Source organism: Rutidosis leptorrhynchoides, chromosome 5 (assembly GCF_046630445.1).
Source record: "Rutidosis leptorrhynchoides isolate AG116_Rl617_1_P2 chromosome 5, CSIRO_AGI_Rlap_v1, whole genome shotgun sequence".
Taxonomy (NCBI): Eukaryota; Viridiplantae; Streptophyta; class Magnoliopsida; order Asterales; family Asteraceae; genus Rutidosis; species Rutidosis leptorrhynchoides.
In genome coordinates this window covers 168,482,989-168,498,737 of record NC_092337.1, presented here as the reverse complement: position 1 = coordinate 168,498,737, position 15,749 = coordinate 168,482,989, and positions in this window count along the sequence as shown.

Genomic DNA, 15,749 nt, shown 5'->3' with positions numbered 1-15,749 from the left:
ATGAGGCTTGTTCAAAAGATGTAACAGATCAGTGATGTCTACTTGAGGGGGAGTCAATTCTATGCTGCACTCTTTTTCCCTTAGCTAAAGTTTTTTCTTACTGGGTTTTCTTTAGCAAGGTTTTTAATGAGGCAATACTAGTTGATCTCTAAAAAATTGTCATCCAAGGGGGAGTGTTATGATACTAAAAGTTAAAAAAACATGTGGATGACAATTTAATAATTCATACGCATGCATATGAATAGAACTTTGCATAGTAAAATTTTTAATATAAATACATCATCTGTGTTAGCCTTGTAAGATACAATGATATAGAAAATTTTATTATTCTCTCTTTTATCTCTGCTCATATATATTTATAAGAAGGCTTGTTGCTAAGATCAGCCATAAAGGTAGTTATAAGCCTACTGAATTATAACACTTTCCTTTTTTTTTTTCTTTCGTTACACCTTCTTCAATTTCCATTCTTTTATTTATTTATTTATTTTGCTAGTGAAATGACCCGTGGAACCACGGGTTTGTTTAAAAGAAACAGTTTAATGATATGTTTTAGGTATTAAGTGAACGTAAATGCTAAAGGTTATTTAGTTTAATGACCCGTAGAACCACATAGTCCGACTAAGAAACTCATCAGCTGAACATTTCATCAAACACATAAAATGCATATTAAACAATTCACATCCAATCATAAGAGATAATATTGGTAGTCATTTTATTTTAAAAGTGTAAATTAAAATATAAATGTAGAATTGGTTTCTTTCTACCTAGCTTTTATTCCTTCTCGTACTCAATTCAAAATAATTAATTAAAATTAATTAAAATTATTTAATTTTAATAATTAAAATAATTATTAATAAGATTAAATAATAATAATTAATTAGTAAGATTTAATTTTAATTCAAAAATATTTAGATTAATAACATCACCAACCAATCCTTAGATTTTTTTCGTTTTCTTTTTGATTTTTTCTTAACAAATGAATTAGCCTAATAATGACATCATCATTTTAGCAATATAATAGAAACTATAGATGTGGAGTGCACTTTTTTTTCTAGTTTTCATTTAATAAAAGAATAAATATATGTAAAAAAATCGACACTAATTTGAATGTCAATTTACTATATATGTTATAATATATTATGTTATGACGATAACGCTGGTGTAAGTCGGTGAAAATTGAAGAGGAGTATAGAATGGGTACGTATGTCGGTATGTAATGGAAGGAACAAAAAATAAAATACAGAGTATAAGGTTTGGTTATAAGCGCTCCAAGAATCGTTAAACTTTTCCACTGTTTCCATTGTGCAACGCCGGGGACGGCTCCAAACTCGACACCCCTTCGCCGTCGCTTTGTCCCGTTTCAATCTCACTGTTTCTGAATCGACGTTGAAGAATTGAATTTTGCAGTATAAATTTGAAGTTTTTTACCGTTAATTTAATTTCCTTTTACATTTTATTTCCGGGCAGGATTTAAAACCCATGAAAATTTTCTACCATTTTCATGGCGTCTCAGTTTTATTTTTAATTTCATTTTACTAGTTTTTAAAAAAATCCTACTTATTGGTCGGAGATCCACTCGGAAGCAATCTCTTTATCCGTCGAATAGAGAGAGGGATGACTTTCTCTACTTTTGATAGTGTTTCACTCTGGGTAGAGAAATGACTTGTTTTTATTCTCGGATGTGGGAATGATTGTCTACATCTTATCTCCCTCATACACAACTCATGTGGTATTGGATTTTTTTATTGTTGTATTTTATTTCTTTTTAATTAATTTTTTTATCACCTATATATACCACATTAACCCATTCACATTCTACATATATATTCACTCTCATTTCACTCTTTATTTTTATACAATTAACACTTCAAAACCATGGCTCTCACTAACATTGTTACTTTCAACGTTCATGATGGTGGGTATTTTTCCGACAATATGAAGGAACACTATGGCGGTACGAAAGATACGTTGGATGTGGTTGTATCTGGCATTGATGTATCTACTTTGTTCGATTATTTAAGACGAACCATTAATTTCGAGGCAACTTGGTTTGCGATTTGGAATGAAGAATCGGAGAAATTCTAGTGGCTTGAAGACAATGATGAATGAGCCAAAATACTCGAAAAAGCAATAATACACTCGAAACATGTCTAGTTGTATACTAAGTATATTTGGGACCACATTCAACCGAGAGTGATGTTAGTGTGGATAGATATCATAGTGATTAACATTTAGTTTAACTTATCGTATGTTTAAAATGTAGTAAATCCTAGATTAATTTAATCGTAGTTTTAATTTAATGTAAGTTTAGTTTAATATAATATAATAAGCCTAGTAATAAATTAATGTAATGGTTTTATTTAGTTACATATTTATATTGTTTTATTAAAAATAATATAGAATTTTTATAATTAAAAATGAATAAATATGAATAAAACTAAAAAATGGACGCTGGAACTGAACACTGAACGATACTTCATGTTTCTATCTCCTTAGTCACTTTCAGTGTCCCCAAAGGACTCTGTTTATATTATTTTGTCCTACTTATATGCAGTGGCGAGTTTAGCTTTGTACCCGTGGATCACAGGACATCACTAGTTTAAAAATTTTATACAGAAAATACTTTTTAAAATTTATAGGACACCACTAAATTTAACTACGATATCACATATATTTTTAGAATTTATATTTTTTTTTTAAATTGTATAGGACACCACCAAATTTAACTACGCGGACCCATATATTTTTCAAATTTGTATTTTTTAAGGCAAACGACCACTAAAATAATATTCAAATATAACTAGCATTGAAAAAAATTTGGAACCTAAATCAATTTTGATCCTGAAAACGCCACTTCTTATATGTATTAGTTTTGCAATTACCAAATACTTTCTACAGTGAAAAGTGTTTAATGTGTATATAGCATAATATCTATAGCTTCAATCGATTTTTTCCCGAAATGTACGGTTCACCCGCAATCTCGTTCATATAAAATGGGAGTACTTCTATAGGATATAACTATAAAGTTTTATACATTCGAATATCCCTAACAACTTCTTATGTAACAGCCTCGCTTTGGACCTAGTGGTAATGACTCACTTACCCTTGTAGGTTGATATAGTGATTTTAAATAATTATGTATTTTGTAATTATTGTGTATTGGATAATGTGCGTTTTTTGACAAGGGTCACATAATATATTCTCTTTTGTGAATTGGATTTAGAATGAATAAGTTATTAAAGATTTTGGGTTTCAGATAACTGATAAATATCCGTGTGTTAGACGGAAGAACTTACCTATATGTGAAGAAACCTAAATTAGATATATATAAGTCTGTACGTTCATTCCTTTCCTCTTTTAGCAACTAAACAACCCTAAAACACACCCCGCTCTTTAATTCCTTAAAATCAACATGTGCAAATCCAAGATTGTGAAGTTGTGTATCCGATTCTATTAGTTTCAAGGATCAAAACAAGGTAAGTATCTTCAATTTTGATGAATTGGAATGGTTTTATATGGGTTTGGTTAAAATGGGTTTATAGTGACTGATTCTTGCTTTGAATGTGTGTGTTATGCTTGATTGAGGCTAGAAATAAGTTACATATATATTATGTGTTACTCTTGAGCCTTTGGATTGATCAAAATAAGCAGAAATCGAGTTTTAGGTGTAAAAAACTCAAAAACAGCGAGCTGATGCTGTTCTTCAGCATCCACACGAGTGACAGCTCAAAAATGCGGTTGAGCACACTTTTTAGGTCTCAACCACGCAGTTGAGGGCTCAACCGTACGGTTGAGGGCTCAACCATGCGGTTGAGCAGTGGTCAGCTTTTGGTAAAATTGAAAACGGTGTAACTTTCAAACCGTAACTCCGTTTTTGACAAATAAACTTTTGTTGGAATCGTCTTGAGGTCCATTGATAAGGTTTTAAAATGCTAAATCAAACTTTGCGTTTGAAATGTCCCGTTCATATCGATTTTAAACGTTCCATATTAATTGATTTCGTTGCGAGGTTTTGACCTCTATATGAGACGTTTTTCAAAGACTGCATTCGATTTTAAAACAAACCATAACCTTTATTTTATCGATAAAGGTTTAAAAATATTACGACGATTATCAAATAATGATGATCTAAAATGTAGCGTTTTCACACAATTATTACATAATGGTTTACAATAATATTACACATCAATTTAAGTCTTCAAATGCAGTTTTTTTTAAACAATATTATACAAGCATGCTGACTCCAACTCTTGTCCATAAATTAGCATGCAACAGCGGAAGCTCTTAATAATCATCTGGGAATAAACATGTTTTAAACATCAACAAAAATGTTGGTGAGTTATAAGTTTAACCTATATATTTATCAAATCGTAATAATAGACCACAAGATTTCATATTTCCATTTTTCATAAACATCACCCCATACATAGAGATAAAAATCATTCATATGGCGAACACCTGGTAACCAACATTAACAAGATGCATATAGAATATCCCCATCATTCCGGGACTCCCTTCGAACATGATAAAATCGAAGTACTAAAGCAGTTCAAATTCTCTAACTGGGGCTTGTTAGTGCCCATTGATCTATCTTTAGGATTCACGTCAATTAGGGTGTCTGTTCCCTAATTCTTAGATTACCAGACTAAAAAGGGGCATATTCGGTTTAATAAATTCAACCATAGAATGAAGTTTCTCGTACTTGTGTCTATTTTGTAAAATATTTATAAAACTGCATGTATTCTCCACCCAAAAGATATTAGATTTTAAAAGTGGGACTATAACTCACTTTCACATATTTTTACTTCGTCGGGAAGTAAGACTTGGCCACGGGTTAATTCACAAACCTATAACAAATGTATACATATATATCAAAGTATGATCGAAATATATTCACAACATTTTTTATTACGTTTTAACGATTTAAGTTTGTTAAGTTTGCAGTCCAACGTTAGTAATCTACAACTAGTTGTCCACAGTTAGATGTACAGAAATAAATCAATATATATTATCTCAAATCAATCCACGACCCAGTGTATACAAGTCTCAGGCTAGATCACAACTCAAAGTATATATATTATTTTGGAATCAACCTAAACCCTGTATAGCGAACTCAAGCAGTACTGCATATAGAGTGTCTATGGTTGTTCCCAAATAATATATATAGATGGGTCGATATGATATGTCAAAATATTGTTAACGTGTCTATGGTATCCCAAGATTACATAATATATGTTAGAATACATGTATAATACAATATAAGTTAGTTAAGTTATGATTTGTATAGATTTGTTACAAATTTCACGTAGCTACAACAAGTAAAATTATCCAATCTTGTTTTACCCATAACTTCTTCGTTTTAAATCCGTTTTGAGTGATTCAAGTTGATATGGTTTCAAAATGAATTGAAATTATGAACTAAATAGAAAAATTATAAGTTTATAGTCGTAAATACTAGTTACAAGTCAATTTTGTAAGAGGTAGTCATTTCAGTCGAAAGAACGACGTCTTGATGACCATTTTTGAAAAACATACTTCCACTTTGAGTTTAACCATGATTTTTGGATATAGTAACATGTTCATATGAAATATTATTTTTCCAGAAAACAAACTTCCAATTCAAAGATTAAGATAGTTTTTATTTTTTCTAACCCAAAACAGCCCCCGGTTTCACTACGACGGCGTATGTCCAGTTTTACGGTGTTCTTCGTGTTTCCAGGATTTAAATCATTAAGTTAGCATATCATATAGATATAGAACATGTGTTTAGTTGATTTTAAAAGTTAAGTTAGAAGGATTAACTTTGTTTACGAACAAGTTTAGAATTAACTAAACTATGTTATAGTGATTACAGATTTAAATCTTCGAATAAGATAGTTATAAATGTATGAATTGAATGATGTTATGAACATAATTACTACCTCAAGTTTAGTAGGTAAACCTACTGGAAGTGACAAAAAAATGATCTAGCTTCAAAGGATCTTGGATGGCTTGAAAGTTCTTCAAGTAGAATCATGACATGAAAACAAATTCAATTAAGATTTCCATTCGAATTAAGATTGTTTATAGTTATAGAAATTGAATCAAAGTTTGAATATGAGTATTACCTTGAATTATAAAGATAACCTACTATAAGTAATAAAGGTTTCTTGATCTTAGATGATTACTTGAAATGGATTAGAAAGCTTGGTAGTAGACTTGCAAACTTGAAAGTATTCTTGATTTTATGAAACTAGAACTTATAGAATTTATGAAGAAAACTTAGAACTTAAAGATAGAACTTGAGAGAGATTAATTATATGAATAAAATTGAAGAATAAAAGTGTTTGTATGTGTTTTTAGTCGTTGGTATATGGATTAGATATAAAGGATGTGTAAGTTTGTTTTCTTGTAAATAATTCATGAATGATTTATAATATTTTTGTAATTTTGTGAGATATTTCATGCTTGTTGCCAAATGATGTTTCCCACATGTTTGATGACTCATTAAGGACTAATAAGAGCTGATCATTGAATGTATATACCAATAGTGTATACAATTAGAAGCTGGGTATTGTACGAGTACGAGTACCGAACGAATACGAGTAGAATTCTTGATGAAAATGTATGAGAATGCAATTGTAACCAATTTTGTCAAGTACAAGTATTTTGATATGTGTCTTAAAGTCTTCCAAAAGTATATTAATACATCTTAATACACCACATGTATATACATTTTAACTGAGTCGTTAAGTCATCGTTAGTCGTTACATGTAAGTGTTGTTTCGAAACCTTTAAGTTAACGATCTTGTTAAATGTAATTAATCCATTGTTATTATACTTAAATGAGAAATGAGATGTTAAATTTTTATGTTAACATGATAACATGGTGTATTACTATATCTTAATATCATATATATGTTAAAATATTATTACAACAATAATCGTTACATATGTATATTGTTTCGAAATCCTTATGTTAGTAATCTCATTTTACTTGTGTAGTTCAATGTTAATACACTTAATGATATAATTAATTATCATTTTATCATGTTAAACATAGTGTGTTCATATCTTAATACAATACATATGTATTTATTTTAATTACAACGTTGTTATAACAATAATCGTTATATATATCGTTTCAAGTTTCTTAATTCAATAATCTCATTTTTTGTATATAACTCATTGTTAATATACTTAGTGAGATACTATATATATATATATATATATATATATATATATATATATATATATATATATATATATATATATATATATATATATATATATATATATATATATATATATCATCCTATAGCTCTTACAAGTTTTAACGTTCGTCAATCGCCGGTCAACTCGGGTGGTCAATTGTCTACATGAAACTCATTTCAATTAATCAAGTCTTAACAAGTTTGATTACTTAACATGTTGGAAACATTTAATCATTCAAATATAGTTTTCATTTAGTATATAATCATGGAAAAGTTCAGGTCACTATAGTACCTACCCGTTACATAAATTTCGTCCCGAAATTTTAAGCAGTTGAAGGTGTTGACGCATCTTCTGGAAATAAGTGCGGGTATTTCTTCTTCATCTCATCTTCACGTTCCCAGGTGAACTCGGGTCCTCTACGAGCATTCCATCGAAACTTAACAATTGGTATTTTATTTTGCTTAAGTCTTTTAACCTCACGATCCATTATTTCGACGGGTTCTTCAATGAATTGAAGTTTTTCATTGATTTGGATTTCATCTAACGGAATGGTGAGATCTTCTTTAGCAAAACATTTCTTCAGATTCGAGACATGAAACGTGTTATGTACCCCGACGAGTTATTGAGGTAAGTCAAGTCAGTAAGCTACTAGTCCGACACGATCAATTATCTTGAATGGTCCAATGTACCTTGTATTTAGTTTCCCTCATTTACCAAATCGAACAACATCTTTCCAAGGTGAAACCTTAAGCATGACCATCTCTCCAATTTCAAATTCTATATCTTTTCTTTTAATGTCCGCGTAGCTCTTTTGTTGACTTTGAGCAGTTTTCAACCGTTGTTGAATTTGGATGATTTTCTCTGTAGTTTCTTGAATTATCTCTGGACCCGTGATCTGTCTATCCCCCACTTCACTCCAGAAAATCGGAGACCTGCACTTTCTACCATAAAGTGCTTCAAACGGTGCCATCTCAATACTCGAGTGATAACTGTTGTTGTAGGAAAACTCTGCTAATGGTAGATGTCGATCCCAACTATTTCCAAAATCAATAACACATGCTCGTAGCATGTCTTCAAGCGTCTGTATCGTCCTTTCACTCTGCCCATCAGTTTGTGGATGATAGGCAGTACTCATGTCTAGACGAATTCCCAATGCTTGTTGTAATGTCTGCCAAAACCTCGAAACAAATCTGCCATTCCTATCAGAGATAATAGAGACTGGTATTCCATGTCTGGAGACAACTTCCTTCAAGTATAATCACGCCAACTTCTCCATTTTATCATCTTCTCTTATTGGCAGAAAGTGTGCTGACTTGTTGAGACGATCAACTACTACCCAAATAGTATCATAACCACTTGCAGTCCTTGGCAATTTAGTAATGAAATCCATGGTAATGTTTTCCCATTTCCATTCTGGGATTTCGGGTTGTTGAAGTAGACCTGATGGTTTCTGATGTTCAGCTTTGACCTTAGAACATGTCAAATATTCTCCTACATATCTAGAAATATCGGCTTTCATACCCGACCACCAAAAGTGTTTCTTGAGATCTTTGTACATCTTTCCCGCTCCGGGATGTATTGAGTATCTAGTTTTATGTGCTTCCTTAAGTACCATTTCTCGCACATCTCCAAACTTTGGTACCCAAATTCTTTCAGCCCTATACCGGGTTCCGTCTTCCCTAATATTAAGATGTTTCTTCAAACCTTTGGGTATTTCATTCTTCAAATTTCCCTCTTTTAAAACTCCTTGTTGCGCCTCCTTTATTTGAGTAGTAAGGTTAGTACGTATAATTATATTCATAGCTTTTACCCGCATAGGTTCTCTGTCTTTCTACTCAAAGCATCGACTACCACATTTGCCTTCCCCGGGTGGTAACAAATCTCAAAATTGTAATCATTTAATAATTCAATCCACTACGCTGCCTCATGTTCAGTTGTTTCTGATTAAATATATGTCGGAGACTTTTGTGGTCGGTATATATAATACTTTTGACCCCATATAAGTAGTGCCTCAAAGTTTTTAATGCAAAAACAACAACACCTAATTCCAAATCGTGAGTTGTATAATTTTTCTCGTGAATCTTCAATTATCTGGACGCATTGGCAATTACCTTCATTCGTTGCATTAATACACAACCGAGGCCTTGCTTGGAGGCGTCACAATATATCACAAAATCATCATTCCCTTCAGGCAATGACAATATAGGTGCCGTAGTTAACTTTTTCTTCAACAATTGAAACGCTTTCTCCTGCTCATCCTTTCATTCAAATTTCTCCGCTTTATGCATTAATGCAGTCAAGGGTTTTGCTATTTTGGAAAAATCTTAGATGAACCTTCTGTAGTAATCAGTCAGTCCTAAAAATTGGCGTATATGCTTCGGAGTTTTTGGGGTTTCCCACTTTTCAACGGTTTCAATCTTTGTCGGATCTACTTGAATACCTTCTTTGTTCACTATGTGACCGAGGAATTGAACTTCTTCCAACCAAAATGCACACTTTAAAAATTTTGCGTAAAGTTGTTCCTTCCTCAATAATTCTAGCACTTTTCTCAAATGTTCTTCGTGCTCTTGATCATTCTTTGAGTAAATGAGTATGTCATCGATGAAAACAATGACAAACTTGTCAAGATATGGCTCACACACTCGGTTCATGAGGTCCATGAACATAGCTGGTGCATTAGTCAATCCAAACGGCATAATCATAAACTCGTAATGACCGTAACGCATTTTGAAAGCAGTCTTTGGAATGTCATCCTCTTTTACCCACATTTGATGATACCCGGTAGGTAAATCAATCTTCGAATAAACCGACGAGCCTTGTAGTTGATCAAATAAGTCGTCGATTCTCGGTAGTGGATAACGGTTCTTGATGGTAAGTTCGTTCAACTCTCGGTAGTCGATACACAATCTGAATGTACCATCCTTCCTTTTGACAAACAAAACAGGAGCTCCCCACGGTGATGTTCTTGGTCGAATGAAACCACGCTCTAAAAGTTCTTGTAATTGGCTTTGGAGTTCCTTCATTTCGCCGGGTGCGAGTCTGTATGGAGCATGAGCTATTGGTGAAGCTCCTAGTACAAGATCTATTTGAAATTCAACGGATCGATGTGGAGGTAGTCCCGGTAATTCTTTCGGAAATACATCGAGAAATTCTTTTGCGACGGGAACATCATTGATGTTCTTTTCTTCGGTTTGTACTTTCTCAACATGTGCTAAAATAGCATAGCAACCTTTTCTTATTAGCTTTTGCGCCTTCAAATTACTAATAAGATTTAGCTTCGCGTTGCTCTTTTCTCCGTACACCATTAAGGGTTTTTCTTTTTCCCGTACAATGAGAATTGCATTTTTGTAACATATGATCTCTGCTCTCTCCTTTTTCAACCAGTCCATGCCAATTATCACATTAAAACTTCCTAACTCTACTGGTATCAAATCAATCTTAAATGTTTCGCTAACCAGTTTAATTTCTTGATTCCGACATATATTATCTGCTGTAATTAATTTACCGTTTGCTAATTCGAGTAAAAATTTATTATCCAAAGGCGTCAGTGGACAACTTAATTTAGCACAAAAATCTCTACTCATATAGCTTCTATCTGCACCCGAATCAAATAAAACATAAGCAGATGTATTATCAATAAGAAACGTACCCGTAACAAGCTCCGGGTCATCCTGCACTTCTGCAGCATTAATATTGAAAACTCTTCCGCGGCCTTGCCCATTAGTATTCCCTTGGTTTGAGCAATTTCTAATAATGTGGCCCGATTTTCTACATTTAAAACAAACTACGGCGGCATTATTTGTTCTGACATTATTTGTTCCTTTAATTATGTTGTTCTTCAGTCCGTAAACCTCACACTTTGCCGTACTATGACCATTTCTCTTACACTTGGTGAAAAATGTTGTGTGGAACACATTCGGATGGTACTCTGCACACATTTGGCGTGGCTGTTTCTGCTGTTTGTTGTTATTGCGATTGTTATTATTGTTCGGACGATTGTTGTAATTGTTGTTGGGACATTTTTTGTTATTGCGGTTGTTGGGATAGTTGTTACGATTGTGGTTGTAATTATTGTTGTTGTTGTATTGGTGAACCTTGTCACTGGTTTCTTCCCACTTTCTCTTGACTTGTTTCGTGTTGACTTCTTTAGCCGCCTGTTCTTTAATTCTTTCCTCAATTTGATTTATGAGTTTGTGAGCCATTCGACTTACCTTTTGTATGGAAGCGGGCTCGTGTGAACTCACATCTTCTTGAATCCTTTCTGGTAACCCTTTTACAAATGCGTCAATCTTCTCTTGTTCATCCTCGAACGCTCTTGGACACAATAGGCACAACTCTGTGAATCGTCGTTCGTAGGTGGTAATGTCGAATCCTTGTGTTCGTAATCCTTTAAGCTCTACCCTAAGTTTATTGACCTCATTTCTGGGACGGTACTGCTCAGTCATCAGGTGTTTGAATGCTGACCATGGTAATGTGTAAGCAGAATCTTGTCCTACTCGCTCGAGATAGGTATTCCACCATGTTAAAGCAGTACCTGTGAAGGTATGCGTAGCGTACATTACTTTGTCTTCTTCAGTACATTTACTTATGGCAAACACCAATTCAACCTTTTCGGTCCACCGTTTCAATCCGATTGGACCCTCGGTTTCATCAAATTCCAAAGGTTTACAGGCAGTGAATTCTTTGTAGGAGCATCCTACATGATTTCTTGTGGAATTAGTTCCACTGCTAGAACCAGAGTTATTATTTTTATTTTTCATTGCGGCCTGTATTGCGGATATGTTCGCAGCAAGGAAAACACGGAAGTCTTCCTCACTCATGTTCAAGTTCTGACGAGTCGTCGGTGCCATTTCCTTCAAAATAGCCAAAAGTATTGAGTTAATCATATAGAATTTAAGAGTAGTCAATAGTATTTCGTAGCATAATATGAACTTATTTATAAAAGCTTTTTCTTCATATTAGCATTTTATAGTTTTAATTCGGGTAGTACCTACCCGTTAAGTTCATACTTAGTAGCTACTATACAATTCAACTACTACAATTCTATATGAAAAACTGATAATAATATTTTGCGTTCAAACTTTTATACAATATTTTACAAACTTACAATACCGCTATTTTACATATAGCATGAAATATAGTACACAATAACTTTAATACAAGGCAGTTGCGAAGACAATTCAAGTTAATACGCAAGTCGTTCAGCAAAGGCAATAAAGACACGTAATTCATAAGTACAGAAACAAGTCATGCATTCGGGTTTTACTAGTATTATTTCCCATCCTTGGTCTTGTGGAAAATAACCGTTGTGACCGTTGGCTAGGCAGCATGTTGTAACGTTTTCAAAAGGATGGGTGTTACGTAATACCCAACAGCCCCGTAATAATCTAAAAATCTTATTTCTCACCCCAACTACTGAATCCATCACTTGTGGGAATGTTTTATTTAGTAGTTGCAATCCTATGTTCTTTTTCTCGATTTGGTGAGAAGCGAACATTACTAACCCGTATCTTTATGTTGCATGTTTGAAGCTCTTTCTAAAGAACGAAGTCCTATGTTGGGATGGGTAGAGTCAAAATAGGCTCAACCCATAGCGTAAAATTGCATCTGGGTTCCCAGAATTCAATGCTTTAAAGAAAACACAGCGTAACTTATGGTCTCCCCAATGTGATATACCCCATCTATTAAAGGAAAGCCTTTTATAAACTAAGGCATGCCTGGAACGTCTTTCAAATGTTTGACAAACTAATTTCGCCATAAATAATTGTGCCGATGAACTCTGACCGACTCTAGACAAGATTTCATCAATCATGTCCCCGGGTAGGTCTTCTAAAATATTCGGTTGTCTATCCTTAACGTCCATTGTGTGTTTTTATACTGTAAAATAGACAAGGATTAGATTCGTAAAAGATAATTAACAAACAATACAAGCAATTTTTCATATAACATGAAAATACAAGCACACTACAATACATATATTACACAACATGATTACAACTCTTTATTCCAACTCACTCGTTTCTTCCTCTTCGGACTTGGTTCGTTTCGCTAATTTCCTAGGGATATATGGTGCTCCCCTAATACGAGCCGTTCTTTTCTCAAATGGTCTAGAAAAACCTGGTGGCTTAGATGTTCCCGGGTTATAGTAAAAGTTTAAGAAATACGTGTGTTTACGGTACACCCCATCAGGGTACTTCATGTTAACATAAAGTTCATCGGTTTTGGGCTCGGGTTTTTCTGTTTTGATGCCTTTTCCTTTATTGTTTTCTTTTGCTTTTTAAAATTGGGTTGAGGTAATTTCTATAACATCATCGGAATCCTCATCGGGATCCGATTCATCAGAAAACTGGTAATTTTCCCAATATTTTGCTTCCTTGGCGGAAACACCTTGACCATTTTTAACTTTGGTCCATTGGTTGAGGATTTTCTTTTATTTAACTATTTTCTGTAGTTATTAATATTTCTTCCTCCGGAACCTCTTCTTCTTCCGGTTCCTCTTCTTCCAGTTCCTCCTCTTCCGGTTCCTCCTCTTCCGGTTCCTCCTCTTCCGGTTCTTCCTCGGAATTTGTGAATCTTTCCAAAATAATTAATATTAGGTGACTCGATGAGGTTTGTACTAGAGGTAGACATCTATCATACAATATCAAACACGTTAAGAGATTAATATATCACATAATATTTACATGTTAACAATATATAGTTTCCAACAAAAAAATGTTAAGCAATCGTTTTTCAAGTAAACACGGTCGAAGTCCAGACTCACTAATGCATCCTAACGAACTCGATAAGACACACTAATGCAAATTTCTGGTTCTCTAAGACCAACGCTCGGATACCAAATGAAATGTTCCGTTCATATCGATTATAAACGTTCCATATTAATTGATTTCGTTGCGAGGTTTTGACCTCTATATGAGACGTTTTTCAAAGACTGCATTCGATTTTAAAACAAACCATAACCTTTATTTTATCGATAAAGGTTTAAAAATATTATGACGATTATCAAATAATGATAATCTAAAATATAGCATTTTCACACGATTATTACATAATGGTTTACAATAATATTACACATCAATTTAAGTCTTCGAATGCAGTTTTTTTTAAACAATATTATACAAGCATGCTGACTCCAACTCTTGTCCATAAATTAGCATACAACATCGAAAGTTCTTAATAATCATCTGAGAATAAACGTGCTTTAAACGTCAACAAAAATGTTGGTGAGTTATAGGTTTAACCTATATATTTATCAAATCGTAATAATAGACCATAAGATTTCATATTTCCATTTTTCTTAAACATCATCCCATACATAGAGATAAAAATCATTCATATGGCGAACACCTTGTAACCGACATTAACAAGATGCATATAGAATATCCCCATCATCCCGGGACTCCCTTCGAATGTGATGACCCGGGAATTTCTGACCAAATTTAAACTTTATCTTTATATTATTCCGACACGATAGCAAAGTTTGTTAAATTAAATCACAAGAATTTGAAACTGTGTTCATACATTCATTTAACCTCGACTAAATTTCAATGATTCACGAACCACTAAATGAACGTATATGAATAGGTATGTATATGTGTAAATATTATAACTTGAAAACGTCAACAAAGTATTAAACGTATAATCCTTTGCATAAACGTAATTGTTTCAAAATATATATTCAAATAGTTATTGATGGAATTAGAAGATGTTATCCAATGATTGATTTAACAGTTACATTGAATTATGATTACGAGTCTCTGTTAAGAGGTCCACTTTGATTTAAAAAACCTTTCCTTTTTAACGGCATTCGAAATATTTGGTAAAAGTGATTTACAAAAATGTCATTAACGAGAGTTAGTCAAAAGTTAGTAATTATTTATGTTGAAATTTCAAAAGTGTACTTACTTTGGTTAACTCGTGTCCCTCGATAAACCGACTATTTAGTTTTCATATTAAAAACATTATTGGTAAAATAACTACTATTATATAAAACGAGTTAAATTATATAAAATGAACTTTGAAATATATTTGGTTTTGAAAGACTAAATATTATCTCATTAGTTAAAATAATTCAAATATATTTATTATGTACAAATTTACGATTCTAAATAAAAATATATATATTTTAACTTAGTCATAAAATGTCCCAATTTAAAATAATATATTTTGGTAAACAACGAGTCACTGATTTATAGAAGCAAATGACCACGACGCTCAAATTTTATAAGATAATTTTTCATAAAGTAAATTTTTTATAAATAAGTCAAATTATTATTAAAGGTACACGTCGCGTAACATAAAAGGCTAGTTTTCTAAACGTACGAAAGTGCGCTCGAAAAACCGAAATTGGTACATGAGTCGAGTGACAACGTACGAGTCATTTTAGTAAAAATTACATTTTTACTACGCACGTAAATATAATATAATATTTAATTAATTCTAAAGATTAAATATATTATATATTAAATAATATATATAAACATTACATAAGTGTTAAAATGCATTTATGATTGATAAAAGAGGCCATGCGATCGCATGGTCATACACATTCAAAA